This window comes from Myotis myotis, unplaced genomic scaffold, assembly GCF_014108235.1.
Source record: "Myotis myotis isolate mMyoMyo1 unplaced genomic scaffold, mMyoMyo1.p scaffold_m19_p_5, whole genome shotgun sequence".
Lineage (NCBI taxonomy): Eukaryota > Metazoa > Chordata > Mammalia > Chiroptera > Vespertilionidae > Myotis > Myotis myotis.
This window is the reverse complement of record NW_023416357.1, coordinates 49663222-49672799: the sequence shown is the minus strand read 5'-3', so window position 1 is coordinate 49672799 and position 9578 is coordinate 49663222.

The window sequence follows — 9578 nt, the reverse complement described above, 5'->3', positions numbered from 1 at the left end:
ATTTTCAATGCAGCATGTTGATATATACTTATAAAAAGTGTAGCTTGAGAAGACGTTTAGAGTTGCACAAATGTAATCTTAATTTGAAAGTTTAATATAATAAGTTATAATTTCTGTGCACTTTTTTATTGTACCAAGGATAATTTTTGAAAACTTGTGATAAGCTTGTTGTGATCATTTGATAAAAGTAATACAAACTAGAGAGAATGTGAAATTAATTATAGCAACAACAACAAAAAAACATTCATTTAAAAGCACTTTCTTGTTTTTTTTTAATTATATTTAAAAATGAGAGTAAAGCTAAATTTAGCTCCTGATTTACCTCCTCAGTCTTGTTAAGTGAATAGAGAAATGTCTACATGCTATAATTTGAGAAGCTTTGAGCACCTTCAACTGGCCTTGCCTTGATCCTGATGATTAAGACTTCAAGACTTCAGTTTAAAGGCATTGGCAATCACCATTTAAAAGCCGAAGTTATCTGTCAGGGTAATTAATCTGAAAGATAAATTGTGGCCTAATGAGTCCTTAGCAGAAGAGCCAGAGAAGTTGCATTTGAAGTGGATGGGGAAGAGAAAAGTCATCTACTAAAACATCTCAGCACAATCATCACCCAGTGAATCTCTGTTGAGTTGGATCAGCTTGAAGAGAGAGCATCAGACTTTCCCTCTGGGACCCTGTCAGAGAGAAATGCTTTGTAGCTGGATCTCAAGGGAAACTGAAGCCCAGAGGAGAGGAAAGGAACAGTTAGAGAACATAAACTGCACAAAGAGGTAAAGAGAGTATCCACACCCATAGCTAAATATTTAAAGTAAAGTAGGGGTGCTATTGTGTAACTACTTCCCAGAGAATTGCCTCTCTCCCAGAGTACAAAATTTAATCTCTTCCTATTTATTTGATTCATTCATTTTAGAAACCCATAAAGGTTGAATTGACATTTGCAATTCAAACAAAAATTTACGGAAGATTTTCATATATCTAGGTAGCTTGTAAGTATAATTTTTATATCATTTACCTGAAAACTCCTTCAGTTTGTATCTTACAGAACATTTTAGCTATGATAGAAAATTAGGCTATTGGTTTGCAACATGAACTATCAGCACCAAGTGTAAGAGTGAGCTATTATTGCACTTGTCAGATTTACAGTATCACTTCCAAATTTGCCAAAGTGGGAATTTGAATTTGCAATAAAGTCCTTATAACAGAATATATCTTTAATTTTGCTGTGTGGTTATTTTATTCAAGATTATGTATATTCCAAAGTTTAATTTTAAACTTATAATCATTGATTAATTTTCCCCAATAGTATATTGGTGAGTTTCTGCCTGTGAATTGGCAAAATGGTCATTTTTTTTCTTCATTTATGTTGTACCCCTCAATAATTTTCAACACCGCTCTGTTTTTGAGAGCTCTGGGGGGGAGGGGTTGTTTTTTTATTTCTTGTAGAAGAGAAGAGGCTTGTTTACAAAATGAACAAAATCTAGGGGCTTGTAAATGGGGAATTGAGCAATTATTTCAATATTTCCACCAACAGTTTTCAGAGAACAGGATTATACTACTCTGTTTAATCAGAGGAGTTTATCACAGAAGCTCTGAAATGAATGCCAAAACATTGCTTATGATGCAACGCTGTCTATTGTTATCTAGAACTTGAAGAGTTCAAAGGAAAGACCCATGAAAAGTCAGGGAGTTCTGGATAATAGTTTAAATATGCTTAATCCCTACTTAAGTGAATGATTGTGCTTCCTTGATTCAAGATACCCATCTTTCACAATTATAGTTTTCAAAATCAGGAAGCGACCTTTAATCAATGGTGATTCTTAAATGATCAGTGGTTCTTAGACTTGAGAAAACAAGTAATCTCAACAAATAAATAAAGGGCTAAATATAAAAAGAGTAAAACCTATGAGAGGACCAATATTTGCCCCAATATTGAAAAACCTTAGCAAATGAGGAAAAACAGAAAAGGAACAATTTTGTACCATAGTAACAATCTTAACTATTAGACACTAAATCTATGTTAAAGAGCTTATAGACTACTTCTCCAGATTAAATTTAGTATCCTTGTAGGGGAGAGAACTGTGTGTGTGTGTGTGTGTGTGTGTGTGAGAGCGTGTGCATGTGCGTGTGCATGTGCATGTGTGTGTGCGTGTGTGCAGTTTCCACATAATTCAAAGCACATTAAAGGCCTCAAGACCAAATCTACAATATGACAATTAGTTTTTTTCATAAAAGATAAACATGTGGTTAAGAGTGGTGATAGCAAAAGGACTGTTTTTCATTGAAAAGTTGTAATTTGACCTGTTTTGACACATTAAGGGGGACTTTCCAACCTAAACCTTTTTCTTAATTCATGAGTCAATCAAATTCTGACTGGGGCTCTAATTGAGCATTTTAGCAACAGAAGGAGACTCAAAGGTTATCTATAATATGTAGCTCATTTTATAGACTTCTCAGAGAAGTTTTAAGAAAGCAGAACTCAATTCTGCCAGAATATTCCAAATTGTTCTTTGTGCTCCTCTGATCACTGTGCACAGATACATAGTCTATATGGCTTTTGTAGCAGACCTGGAAATACTAGCATTAAAATACAGCATGTGGAGCAATCATGGAAGTCTTTAATAAGTTAGAATCATACATCACTTGTCTCATACAATAAATATCATTTCATTCTCTAACTTCATAGAAGAGGAAGATAACATCTGGGAAGGTAAAAGAGCCAATCACATGCTGGTCAGTGCAGGCTCAGGACTGGAACACAAATTCTCTAACTCCCTCTCCACTGCTTTTTCATGACACCACATGGCTTCAACATGAAATATGTCCAGGAAATGGAAAGATGCAAAGGAGAAATCTCTTATAAGAAATCTACAAGATACTTGTCTGTAGGCCTGGCTAACTTTTTCTCCTGGTCTTACTCAATGGTCAATGTCCTTCCTTATGGGCTCACCCCTCTTGCTCTATCAAATTATACTATTAGAACAGGTTTCACACGTGATCTTATTTATTCTTTATAGCAACTTTATTTGGTAGGCGTTAGTATTAATATTGCCAATTCAAGATATAAAAGTGAAGGATGCTTGAGGATTGAGCTATACAGTTTATCAGTCAGTGAAAAGAAAGGATTAAGTTCAGGACTGTCAGAATTTGTGCACCTTTTTTTTAAGCATTGCTAATTCAGCACTATCTAGAACACAGAATGTGTACAATAAATGTGAGTTACATGAGAATAATGATGATAGGAAAGGAAATTAGAAGGGAGGGAAGAAAAAAGGAAGGAAGGAAGGAAGGAAGGAAGGAAGGAAGGAAGGAAGGAAGGAAGGAAGGAAGGGAGAGAGGAAGGGAGGGAGGAAGAAACGTAAACATGTTGTAAATATTAAAATGTAGCATGTACACAAATAACTTGTTTGTAGGTATACATCTTTTCTGCCTGATAACTTTCTTTCTCACCTTTTTGTGTTTTCCATCTCAGCAATACTTTCTACAAAAAAGAAAAAAATGATACCACTTTCTTGATAGAGTCCCCTCAGGGAATAGAAGTCTGTGGGACACCATGGGTGAGAAATTGTGCTCAGTAGTCAGTAGCCTAGAGTCTGACAGGATCCAGGATTACCTAACACAGTGAAACCAGAGGAGATGGAGAAGAGAAGTTGATGCAAAAGGAATGGTCCAAAAAGACAGACAAAACAATAATTAGGTCCATGTGAGGAAGATAAAACAAAAGGTCAGAGGCTGGAAGGATGAGCACCAGAAGGCTTGGTTAAAATGGGTTCAAGACCTCAGAAGGAGTCACAGTCATGCCTTTTGTGTCCTAGTGGAGAGTGCCTGATGACTTAAAGAAACTAGACAATTACCTACATTACATTACTCCACTGGTATACTATGGAGTCTATGATGTCACTCTCTGCTATGCAGCCAATGAGACAACTGGTGGTAGTATGCCATCTCAGGCATCTGTGGTCAAATCCAATTATTTTCTTGTTTCTGCTAATTTGTATCCAAACTCAATTTTTAGAAAATTTGACAATGCATTTATTGGGCAAACATGTGGATTTTTAGAATTCTAAAATTGGGTTGCATATTGTCCTCATTTTAATAAAAAATATATTTCAAAGAAAACATTCAAAGGGTTATAATAAGTTTCCCTCTTAAACCTCCAATAACTAATTTTAACAATTACTTTCATATCGTTCTCAGTTGGGCATTTTGTTTAGCTCAAAAAAAGCAATAACTAGAATATTTCTCTTCTAATAATGTCAGGAAGTTTCTGCTATTACCCAAAATGAAAATATTTCACTAATGTAATTTCCCTCTTCATTGTACAGCATAAAGATCAAGAGCCATAAAAATTATTATTTTGTTGATGGATTCAATCTTCCTATTTCAGAAAAAAAGGAAGTAAAGAATGAAACTATTTCTCAACATCCAAACCAGTTTGCTTTGAATTTTGCATATGCAGACAACTAACTGTTGGCTGTTTTACTAGTTTGAATAACCCAACAAAAGTACAAGGAAGTCTAACTTCTACCTTAGAATCCACATCTGCTTATGCTAGAATGAAAACCCATCTGAGAATCAATGAAGCACATGGAGAGGGTCTAATTAAATCCCTATGCCATTTCCTTTAAAACTGTCAAATTCAGATTGTAATTGTGTATTCATTCACCTCCAGTGGTGCAGTGGTAATTTTAGAAGTGGGAATATTTAAGCAATAAGATCCAACGGGGTGTGTTTTGCTAGGGTATCAACAAGACTAGATAGTTCTTAGGTAAGCAGCCAATAGTCTGAAAACAAAACATTACCTAAATAGTAAGTGAATCACAAGACCCTCTACAAGTATACAACTGCACTAATGACAGACTTAATTCTGTATGGGGAATGAAAACTTGTAAGAGATGTACTTGTTAAATGATATCATAAAATTTTACTAACATGCTAAAGGACAATAAAACAAAGCACTGGCACATTAAGTCAAAGTGATATTATATTCAACAAATTAAAAATCAAACTTCCAAGATGTCTGGCTTTTGAGGTCACAATAAAATTCCAAACACTTGTTCTGCCTTCCTATAATCCTCTTCCTTCTCCAGTCTAATTTTGCTGTTCCTTAAATGATTCCCAACTAAAATCTAATTGAATAAGTATGAGAGGAATATATGATCTGCAACTTGTCATTGGGGGTACATTTTACTCATTTGAGAGGAGAATAATACTGTGAGGATGGGAACACAGTTTTAAAACATATATAGCTAAGACCCAAAATTACCCACGATGCTTTCTGGACATTGGTGAAGAAAGGCAACCAAATCATATAGCTAATTCACTGGCTTCATGAAGATCACAGCCTGAGTTAAAGGGCCATGAAGGTATCTCCAGTTCTCAACAGGAATATATTTATTCTCTTGCTTCTTAGGCTGTTAGCATGATAACATTCTAACAATCCACACATAAAAAAATGCCTCCTTTCACTCAACTTGTCTCATTTTTTACCCTTTCATTCTCCTCTACACCCAATCCCCAAAATAAACGCATCTGTAAGAGCTGGTGTCTGGCTGCTCTGCAGATAAAACCCAGGCAGGAAAGATCATCAAGGTGGGGCAACAACAGAGAAAAACAAAAACTCAGAGCTCTTCCCATTCCTTATGCCAACCCCCTCCCTCCACAACTGTATCTTAAAAGTTTTCTTTAGTCAAGCTAGGTCATCCTCCAAGGTCACTGTGTACAAATACAACAACCTCAGAGAAAATTAAAAGGAGGCTCCATTGTCCTGCACATCTAGGATGTCCTTCAGGGGAGAATTCAGATAAGCAACGCTGACAGTAAAAATAAAATAAAGTAAAATTGAATATTACTTCTGTATAAAGAACTATAGGTCACAATAAAGAGAGAAATAATTGTATAATGGGAGGGCACTCTTCCCACCTCCTTCCTACTTTGCTTAAGCCCATTCAACTTCTGGCGTCTGGAGATCAGGAAAAGGGAGGAAGTGGACACTTGGAAGAATGAAAGTCTACTGCTTTGATCAAATAAATTTACCCTTTCTTATCTGTCTCTCTTAGATAATATAACCTACTCACACCATCAATATAAAAGATCATAATGCCACACACTATATCCTCTACCCTACCTGGGCAACATATCTGCACAGAGAATAAGAGAATTCGCAGATAAGTTAAAGAAGATGAAATCCATAACTGGTTAGCAAGGATTGAAAACCATCAAATACTTGAAGAATCCATAAATTGCATCTCTCCACAATAAGCCAGATCCCTAACATCAGTCAGTAATAGAGAGAACATATTCAAGGTATGACAAAATGCCAACATCAAACTCTTGTAAAAAAAAAAAAAAAAAAGAAGCAGCATAAAACGTATATGTCTTGGGGCTTTTAAAACAAAAGTCAGCATTTGGATTCTAGGGGATTGCCCTTTGGGCTCTTATTTTACCTGAGTCAATTTTGTTCGCATTTTAAAAGATCACATTGTTTTAAAAGAGCATATACTTCCACTCTCCGGGATTAGTGATCATTTTCTTTTTTATTTATTTACAAATTTTTATTTAATTTATTGGGGTGACATTGGTTCACAAAACCATACATGTTTCAAGGGTACAACTCATTAAATATCTGCACACTGCATTGTGTCCCCATTACCCCAAGCAGTCTCTTTCCATCCCCACTTCTTCCCCTTTACCCACCTCTACCACCCCTCACCCCTTTCCCTTTCTAAAACCTCTTCAGGAAAAAACACCCACAGTTAAATTACTTATTTTCAATACTCATGGGATGGCATATTTGAGGGCTCAAGTTAATCAAGCACTAATAGACTTCCTTAGCAGGTCAAATACATGCGCCTAATTTAAAAGAACTATTTTATAGCTTTATTTCCACCAAATGAAGTGATGAGTTTCACTGAAATGCAAATATTATCCCTCAAACTAGTATTTTCTATGGTGTGTGTTTTTTTGTAAAGGAACTATCAAATGAATTTCAAAAAGCATCTTTCACATGTAACATCATAGGATACTCTTTTTCATTTTTGCTGGGTTTTCTCTTTTACATATAAATATCATCAATGTCTACAGTGAAGGGGATGTGTTTCTGTTGAAATAAATGTGCTGATTACTAACAACTTATATTAAAAGGAAATAATTTTGTATTATTCAGATATATCCAAAACAAAAATTATTTCATGTACATCCAAAACAAAAATGAACTATTTATAAATACTAAGAATTATTAGTTACTTGAAATATAAGTGATTCTGCTACATCGCAAGCCAGTTCATAATGAAAAATGATTATTTATCTAATTGGTCTTTGGCTATATAAGAAACATGTAGAAGGCACTCAAGTCTAATCGTTATAGGTTAGATAACACCTGACTTACCTTGAGAGACAGAAATAGCAAAAAGTTGTTAAAAAATCTGCCATTTTAATTAGAGATGTGGTATTGTGAAATACTACTTGCTTTTTTTCCTCCTGCTGGAAAAACACACCTGCTCCTAACCCACTAACTGATCTTGTCAGTGCCCAAATAGTGAAGAGCAAACTTTCAATACCAAATGGCTTTCTGAGTGATACGTCTCAACCAACTTCATGCAGAATGATGGCTTGATAGAGGAATAATTGCCTCAATAACCCTAGTAATAATTTTCCTCTTGAAGCTAAGTGTTTGTAAGCTTTCCTACTTAATGTGGGTTTTGTCATACCTGTGTAGCCTTGCCACAGGCATGCTGGGATCTCAATAGTGGGGTAACATGAAAAGTGTAGTAAACTGGAATTGTGATGAGCCAAGCCTAACACAATTAATCTAGCTATAGAGCCAACGCTCAAAGAACCAAATTGAGATTGTCAAATCTTAATTTATTATAATAACTAATAAACTTTAGTTAAGATTAGAAAAATCAAATGTTTTTATGCCTAAGGAAGTCTCACAATCTCAGAAGCAATCCTGCTGCTGGTCACACAGCTGGGAAGCAATGCCACAGCTTGTGCTTAACAGGAGCCACTGGTAGAACAGCAAGCACTACCTGAGACGTAAGTGCACAGTCACATGGCCTGGGGTTTGTGGCAGGATTCTCTGCCAGCAAACAGAGCTGGGTGACACTGGGAAAGCAAGCCCAGTCATGGGAAGGGCACAACCAGGTCAGGAGACGAGGCTACAGCATGAAACAAAGGGAATTGCTCAGGCCCATGCCAGTCCAAGTAGGGACCAACTCAGAACGTAAGACTAGTTCCTGGCTGGCAGAGATGTAGCTCATATTTTTCTTTCAGTCTTAATTCTCTTTAGCTCAAAACTTGGCAGAAACAAGTCTTGAAAGCAAAGATTTTCACTATTGAAAGCAAAATGAGACTAGAGAACATATGAATGTGGTCATTTATAATTTTTCTATGCAACAAATGCTAAGTTCAACACACACAGAAGCACTGACACACACTTACATGCTTTTGCTAATACAATATGAATGATTTTCTTAAGTTTGTAGCTTTCAAAGGTCCAAATTTATTGCTGATTGTCAAATCTTAATTTATTATAATAACTAATAAGCTTTAGTTAAAATTAGAAAAACCACATTAAGTTTATGATTTTTAATATTTGAGCATTATTTTAAATATTCATAAAATAATGGACTTATAGGAAGCTTTGGGCTTATACTTCATCACAGATTATTCAAATCAGTGGTAAAATATAGAATAACCAGTAGGAATATACATATTTCCAACTATGGGATTTCTAGTTTTAAGCTCTTTTTATCTTGATTTATCAAATGCAAACTTTGAACTTTTCCAGCTGAAACATTTCTTAAATTCTAATATAGAAGGATTTATATTGGCTCCCCATTGTTTCATTTGCTTAGAAAACAGATTGAAAGAACAATGATGCTGGATTTCAGATGTCTGAAGGAAATACTGCATGCATGACATCTGTTTTCCCTGGGGATTCCACACACATTTGCTTTAATGTACTGGTGTGTTCTTCATTACCTTAGAAGCTATATGCTAAAAACAAGAATGTGTTTCAGTTTTCAAGGAAAAAAAATCATAAATCACTTCTCTCCAAAGAATAATAATTTAGGGGTTAAGCTTTCAAAAAGAAAAAATGCAAATAATCATGTTTCTAAATGGCCCAACTTTTTAAAGATTATGTGCAAGTCTCCCATGAGCCTTCTGTACATGGAAGTCTTCCTTCTTACGGAAGAATTATCCAGAGCCAGAAAGAACCTGCCTTTGAAAATCAACAGCTAAAAGAAATCAGATCTGTATCTCTAAATAGTCCAAGTCACCAATTTAAGATGTTTGAGGTATTAATTCTCTGGAAAATTATTTGCCTCCAGAAGCAGTGAACTTTGAAACATCCTTGGTGGGTACCCTGGAGTCTTGCCACAACTGACACATGAAGTCCCACGCCAAGCACAGAATGCCACTATTCCACACTACACCAGCTGGCTTGTAACATCTACATCTCTGTATAATTGCCCTTAATTAAAAACATATAAAATATCCAAAACACGTCCACAATTCTCCTGTATCTGTTCAACCAATCTGCAAATTAATATTTCCCCCTTAAATTCAGGTTACCT